This window comes from Alnus glutinosa, chromosome 12 (assembly GCF_958979055.1).
Source record: "Alnus glutinosa chromosome 12, dhAlnGlut1.1, whole genome shotgun sequence".
Taxonomy (NCBI): Eukaryota; Viridiplantae; Streptophyta; class Magnoliopsida; order Fagales; family Betulaceae; genus Alnus; species Alnus glutinosa.
In genome coordinates, this window is record NC_084897.1 from 20,760,980 (window position 1) to 20,769,443 (window position 8,464).

An 8,464-nucleotide genomic window follows, 5' to 3' on the forward strand; every position below is an offset into this window, starting at 1 on the left:
CACCCAACCCGAATGAAGAAACCTCTAAAAAGCGCCCACCTTTGTTCCCACCTCTTCAAGCAATCAAAAGTTTCGATCCCTCTCTGAACGACTTTACAATTTTTTGCTCTTTCGGTAAACCCAACAACACTTCCAACATTGACGCAAGCCATTCGGAACTCTCGAGAATTCAAAATGACCACTCCCATGAATTTTTTCCTCTTCTCCTCCACCCTCAGCGCCGACGCCCCAGCCAAAACAGAGAAAGCAAAAGACTTCGACTCCACTAAAAATTTCTTATCCATCTCACAACACCCCCAGAGCACCGGCGACCAAGCCAAGACAAGCCAAGCCAAAATTTACATCGCCGAAAAAAGAACCACCCAAACCAAAGAGCAAGCTGACAGACTCCCCTGCGAGAATCACACCCCAACAGACCAGCAAAACAGAAACTCGAAAACCGGAGTACCAAACGAAAAGACACGCTGACAAACATATATTAAAATTCCTTTACACTAATTACAAAGAAACGTGTCTCATATGACACGAAAGCGTACATGAAAACTTACTAAATACAAGTAAATTCCTAAATATGTTACATACAAAATAGTATAAACATTTATAAGTATAAAGCACTAAAATCTAACTACAACAAGCTTTAAATCTCTTAAGCTAGCAGTTAATCCAATCCATAATCTTCAGAATATGCGCAAACATCTATGAGACGGTGGTTATAACCACAACCCCATAATTTCATAAGTGAACTAACTGTCATTCAACAACATCATGATTTATACGTTATATAAGGAACATAATGCTGACATGAGAGTTTTCTATGCAAAGTTTAACAGTTCAATATAGTCATTGCACTCCTCTCGTTTAGAGCCGTCACCTGATTAACGTCTTTCTCGAAGCCGTCCCCTCTACATTACATTTTTATTAGCTTATTTTCGCACTGGCAGAGTACGTTCCACGTCACTATTAGCACTTTGAAAGACGTCCCAATCAATATGAATTATTATGTTTTCAGTTCCAGGCACTATTCCCATCCTGAACCTTTGAGAGACATCACTCCCAATATTTTTAGCTTAATTATTAACTGTATGCAATAATCATTCATACGCATTCAATTAAAATAAAACATAAACACAAAACTATTAAAATCCAGTACTACCTTCAATAAGTAATTTATACTTACAGCCCTTTTGTGCAGTCTCAATTCATCATCTGCATCAAATACATACATATATGTGCATAGAAGGTCAATAACATTTCTTTCAGAAATTCATGCCTAAACATGAATATATATATATATAGATAATCATCTATATTAATTATTACATAACATAACATGGTTAAGTTCCAATATTACTTTTCAACAATAACACCTAAACCTATTTTCTGCAAACATATCAACACTTCTAACAAAACCTAATTATTTTTAGGGAACATCAATCCAAGCACCAAATCAATTAACAAAGACATCCGTTTTAAAACATATTAACTCTAATAATCATTTCAACAAACATATATTAGAAATCACAGCAAAATAGCATACTCAATTTCCATAATTAATTTCATATCAAATCATATAACTCAACAACAATAATCATATATTTTCCTTAGATTATAAAACTCATTTACATAATATTCAACCATTTTCATTTTAAAAGAATTCCTTTTTAAAACATCAATATCAAATTGTTAGCAACCAAACATAATTTGTCAAAACTACATATATGCAACATGGGTCATAATCGAGGTACATGTGACAATTTCCAAAATACATGCATTCGACTATTCCAACTAAAGTAGAAAGAAATACACTCAAAACATAAAGTACGATCTAAAACTCAATTAATCCACAATCATCTCAATATCCAATCTTCAAACACCACTAAACTTCTAATAGTTGAACACAACCCGAACACTCACCAAATCAGCCAACTCAGTACCAATCAGCTAACAAAACGTTTATTAAATATGTTAATCCTCAATTAACAATTCAATCCAAAAAGCACCATAAAACTCCTCTAACCCATTCGGCCACTCCCTATAGACCATATAAAATATATATCCAACAACTAGTAAAACTAATATCCATTCAAGTATGTCTAAACCGAATCAGTATTTACACACACACCTAAAATCATCAATACTTATTAGCTTCCAAAATCTAGCCAACAATAGGTGAATCGGTCCAACCACAAAACAGGGGAAATTCTTGCTAAACACAAGTAATAGGAATCCAAACTCAAAATCATTAATACACTTAAAACAGGAAACATCATGCTATACACAAATCCAGCTAGCACAGTAAACACACATCCAAAAGATCAACAAATATCAACTAAAATCACCCCATCCAAAAACCTATCAATTGATCCCCAAACCAGTACACGCTATAGCCCAAACAGGGGATTAATCAATAACACACTCACGGAAATCACAGCAACCGAACACCACACAAGCACTCACTGGCCGGAACCACACACAGCCGATCAAGAACACGAAACAGAGATCAACCACCACAATAACTTCCCCAAATCAACCAACCAAAGTGAACCCCTAAAAATCATCAAACCCTAATTCAACCAAACCCAATTTATCAAACATGAATCATTACCCAAAATAATCAAACGGATTTACAAGAAATTACCCCAAGGATTTTCTCAGCAAATCCACCGGAATTAGCCACTGATTCCGCCGGAAAAGTCGCCGGAAAACGTACACGGAGGACCGGGTCTTCCTCACGGGTTCTGGGTCACGGGTCTTCGGGGTTCGGCCGGAACTACACCTGGCCCGCCGGAAATCGGCTTCTGGCCGCCGAACATGGAGGATGGACCTCCGGAAGGATCGGGTTCGGCTCACGGGTCCACGAACCGCCCTGGTTCTCTCTCTCGGGTCTGGCGGGTTGCGGGCTCACCGGCGACATCCACCGGAAGATCAGCCTCCAGACCGCCAAAAAACATGGAGGATCGGACCTCCCCTGGCCACGGGTACTCCAGCTCACGGATCCACCGGATCCTCTCTCTTAATTTCCCTCAATCTCTCTCTCGATCTCACTCTCTGCTCTCAACTCTCTCTCTGATCTCCTTCTCAATCTCTCGATCTACCTCTCAATCTCTCGATCTCACTCTCTCGTCTCTCTCTCTGTGCATTCGGGCGAGAAGAGAAACGAAGGAAGAAGTAGATAAGAACAAGAAGAAAGGAATAAGAAAGAAGAGCAGGAACCGGTTATGAGAATTACTGAATAGAGAGATCGGCTATTATAGAAAAATATAGGATATTTATTTTTGAGAGCGGCTACATGTACAAAGGCAATAAAAAAGGCTTACAAATTTTTTTTCTTCTTTCTTTTTTTTTTTTTTCTTTTTTTTTTTTTTTTAAGGGAAAAGGCTTACAAACTTACGTGGTATATAATGTGACGTATTTTTAATCGAAAAACTTAATAAGCCTATTTATAAATTTGATGTCAGAATTTACCGGTGAAGGAAAGAGAGATCCGGCGAGTTCACGGGGTGGTCGGTGACATGGTGATTCAGCACTCCCGACCCAGACCCCGAACACTAGCAACAAAGAGATCCAGTCATCTACCCAGACCCCGACCACCGACAAAAGAGAGAGATCCCGCGAGGGCAAGAGAGACCCGGCGCTCCCAACCCAGTCCCCGACCACCGACTACCGAGAGAGATCAGGCGAGGGAAAGAGAGATCCGGCGCTCCTGACCCTGACCCAGACACCACCGGCGTCAGAGAGAGATACGGCCGTGCGTGGGTTGACAGAGAGAGACAATTCATTAAAATTATAATTTAAGTTTATTCTGAGTCTAGTTTGTTTCATTGTCAATATTATTATCCCAATAATATTATCACTCCATAAATATATACCAAATATATATAATTTACACAATAATATTATTCAACAATATTATCGGCCCACTGAATAATTCAGTCTGTCTATTTATTAATCTTGTAATATTATTAAAGTCTAATAATATTATTCTTTATTTATAAAATTACAGTTTATAAATAATAAGACCAATGAATATTTATTTTCATAAACATTCATGCATTCCTTATTATTTATCGGGAATTAAAATACCGTATTTAAAGCCACGTATTTTATTGACTACTGGATGTGAATATTGTCTCCTACAATATTAAGCCGTTTGAATGCCGAGTCTTGGAAATCGAACGTCAATTTTAAACTTGTCTATTTTATTCAGTCTTAAATTCTAATTTAAGACATTTTATTTAATTACTTAAAATCTGGGACGCTACAAACATTCTACAATCAATAATTGAGCATTAATCATGAATCAATATAATTATCCCTAATTTACAAACACAAACCAAATTTAGATTTCTATCAAAACATTACTTTTTCACTTCAACTAAAATCTAACAATCCATTTTAGAGTATTATACATGGGCTTGAATCAACAAAACCAAAACCCCAAGAAAGAGCACCGTTCGGCCATCACAAAGGGGCCATCAAGAATTTCATTTATCCATCATGAATCCTACCCAAAATCAACCCATAATAGAGTATAAATCATAGATTAAAACCACCAAAACATCAACTAAATCCAGAATTTCCAGCACCCAATCAACAACTCTAAAATACAAATTCAAAACCTATTTTATAATCATCAAATACCAATATAGAATCACAAAATCGAAATCCCAACCAAAGTCCACAACTCAAACAAAGCTCTAACAATACCACGAAATTTTCGTGCTATTAGGCAGTGGGTAATAATATCCCATGGTCCTGCAATTACGACCGTTGCGGCGAGCTTCGGTCATAATATCTCACGTGCACATCTATAACACCATCACTACGACCGGAGTACCTGCAGCCAGAGGAACATCATCTATACGGTTGTGGGGGTTTGCCACATCCGTATAGGTGAAATGATGAGTTCACCGCCTCAGTACATAATACTGAGACCTCAGTGATATTAAACTAACTGAGTTTTCCAAATGAACCAGCTTTTCTTTTTAGTCTCGCCTCTCGCTCTCGCGTACACGATAACAGCTACCACTTTATAAAATTTTGTTTGAAAACCCCTATAACGATATAGTAAACACCGACTATCAGAAAACATTTAAAACATATTATGTAGTTGGACTTATATGTAGAAGTTCCATTGGCTTGGAAGCAACCACGTATAAACCTACCTACAATAATACTTTTATGTTGGTAGCTCAAATGCACATAGGTCTAACGTTATTAATTGTGATAACACTCTGCCTCAGGGCATTACAACTTCATGTCAAAGCACATAGTTGTCCATGCAGTTACTAGAGTAAGACTCTGATATCCAAGCACTTCTTACTGATGTGCCACGACAATCCATCTACCTACTCCCAAGCCACACTGATATCGCAACCAATAGCATCAAAACCAAGCACACTAAGCTTAAAACATGCCATCTCACTCTTTAGTACAAGCTTACTATCATTTTCCGAACATGGTTAACACGGAATCCTAAGGCATTACAACTTCATGTCGAGTACGTAGTTGTCCATACGGTTACTAGAGTAAAATTCGGGTATCCAAGCACTTCTTACTGACGTGCCACGACAATTCATCTACATACTCCTAGGACTCTGTATTACTCATATCGAACCATGACAATATTCTTGTTCGTCCAAGCTCAATGTTCTAAAATTATGCAACTAGACGATAGCAGTATACATAAGCTCTTTTGCCATTAAAACTCTTAGGCATACTAGTACGTCTAGCATAAAAATTACAGTATTCTATATCGTGAAAACATCACATAATTTAAATAATGTTATGTATGCTATGCATGCTGATGTGCTGCCGATAAACTGTTGAACTAAGCTGTTACTGGGCTACTGCTGGGTTACTGTATGCTTATGCTCTATACTACATGCTCTATGCTCTTTGCTTGACTGATAAATATTGTCTTACTATATTTTGCTGATAAATCATGTTTTTCTAAACATTTTAATATTTCATCCAAAACATGTTACACACTGTACTATATTCTGAAACTATCCTTGATATATTTGAACTTACTCTAAAGTACTCAAAACAAGTAAAACAAATATATTCAACATACAATTGGTTCAGATTTATAAAACATATATATTTTGCAATTCTATAATATGTAAAAATAATAGTTGCTCAGTCAGTAAAATATCACCTTGGCTGCATAGGACTCATGACTCTAGCATTTCTCCCGTGTTCTAGTTAATTGAATTCTAGATTGGAGAACACATTGAAGTCTCCAATCCGATCGTATGCCTGCAAACATTTGAAATGTTAAACTATGTTATTGAACTCTATACTCTATGACACATAAACTACCGGCGTGCTCACACGTCACGTTACTCGCTTCTGACGCTAGCTTGATACCTTAAGCTATTATTAGGTTAATTATTGTTTCTCGATTCTTTTTATCTTGTTTATTAACCCTAAATATATTTACTATTTTGTTTACCTACTATTATTATTACTAACTTATATTTGTTGTGTTAAAGTTATTTTAAGCTATTTATGATTTTACGACATTCTCATTTTAACCACCCCATTTAGTACTTTTTCTCTTACTAGTTTTTAACTGTTCAAGTAGCTTAAGTTATAGAGCTTAATTAAATTAATAGGTTATGAACCTAATTGGAATAAACTATAAATACATCCATCACATTTTTCCTTGTTGATAAGAAGCTCATCAATAAGCTTTAAGTCATGTTGATGACTAAAATGTTCGATTTCTTGGGCTATTTTAATCTTATCCTCTCCCATCTTGATCTTTTTGACAGCATAAGCTAATGAATCGTCAATGGATTCATCCAGTAATTCCGAATCTTCCTTCGTTATTTCCTCTGTGTATCCCTCACGTGTAGCACAATCAAGGTGGGCAACGAAATTGCATTTTGAGCAATAATAAACTCTGTCAGTGTCTACCTTTTTAACACAAAGACGACAACGTTGACAATCAGATTGGTTCACCTGAGAACAGCCGGTGAGGTTGAGAGCGTGCTGGTGACCTTTATGTTTGACAGTCAATGGTAAGGCAGCACATTTTCGGTGGACCATGAGTGAGTATGTGAGACTGGTACATAAGTAAGAGTACATGTCTTTATCTTCTTTCACCATGCCTCGAAGGTGAAGGATACTGATTTCCGTAGGAGCTTCAATGGGCGGTCATGAAATTCACCTTCTACGGTGAAGGGTATAGAGGCGCATTTAAGATGAAGGTTAAAATTACAGTTAGAACAATGGTAAGCGTAGCCCTCGTATATATGCTCATCGCAGAAATGAATCATCTGGGCTCCCTTCAAGCAGAATAAGAGGGTGTTGCGGGTGCAATGGATATTGCTGCAATTCGCGGGGTTGAAACTGCACTCTATCTCTGTGCAACTGTAAAAAAAAAACCCGAAATTCTTTTGAAGCACCCAGAACAACGATGTGAAAAATAATACGAATCAATATGGCAAAAATTCAAGGTCAATGGATGATCGTGTAAGAAATGCTGAAGTTCCATGCATGCACATGTGTCTTTCTCTTTCCGTTCCACACAAAACTAGTATTTTTCCTATATACAACAAGACAGCTTTTTGAATTAGAAATATGCATGTTTTGTTTTAGGAAAATGTTATTTATATATCATGGGCACAACAGCCCCTCACATGGGATGGACTCCACTGTTTTATGGGTGTGACAGATCATCTATTAATTGTTATAATTAAAGAAATTTTTAGGTGATTCTCTCCTAAACTTACCACCACATATGAATTAGCTAATTAATTTGTCTCTCTTCAACTATGCCTTACACCAAAACGGGACAATTAATTACCTTCAAAATAACAAAAAGAAAATAAATAAAGGACCCAAGCAATCTCCCGGAGTTCCAGACTCCCAGTTTAGTGAACGATTCAATATTGGAGTTGTGTGGTAATGGATTGTGAATTGGAATATTTATTTGAATAGTTGTAAAAAGTGATTTATGTGATATAAAATTTGAGAATGTTTTATAGAAAAGTGAAAAAATTTTGTTTTGTAATGAATTTTTTTATTTGAATAGTAATAAAAAATTATTGATATGATGTAAAAAGTGTAAAAAAGTTAAAATGTTTTTAATTTGATGTTTTTGGGAGAAGTAAAATGGAAATTGAAAATTTTTCAATTGGTTACCAAACAAGCTCATTATGAGGGAAGAAGCTCACAAAAATGCATCGCAATTTTAGGTAAAAAATAACAGCTAAACAGGACCTCTTCTAAAATACATGTTTTTCGGAATACAAAGCTTATTATTAGGGAAAAATATATTTTAACTCCAAGTTGTACCCTTTTTATCTTCAAAAACTTACAAAAAAAAAAAAAAAAATTATCGTCGAAAAAGTTAAGACAAGCAAGTCCTCTAGATTCCAATACTTGACACCATTCGAAAATATTCTACCTAGAGTGTTAAAACTTTTCATATCTGCTTCTGAGTTGCGTTCAA

The 8,464-nt window shown here is 36.1% G+C and overlaps 1 long non-coding RNA gene across 1 annotated transcript; it reads right to left on the reverse strand.

The window, feature by feature from the left end:
- Window positions 1-808: 808 nt before the first annotated feature.
- LOC133851889 (uncharacterized) lies at window positions 809-3,240 on the reverse strand. The gene is made up of 2 exons (XR_009895851.1): window positions 2,639-3,240; window positions 809-1,206 (listed from the first exon to the last, which is right to left on the reverse strand). It is a non-coding gene; the product is annotated as an uncharacterized LOC133851889 (long non-coding RNA).
- Window positions 3,241-8,464: the final 5,224 nt, after the last annotated feature.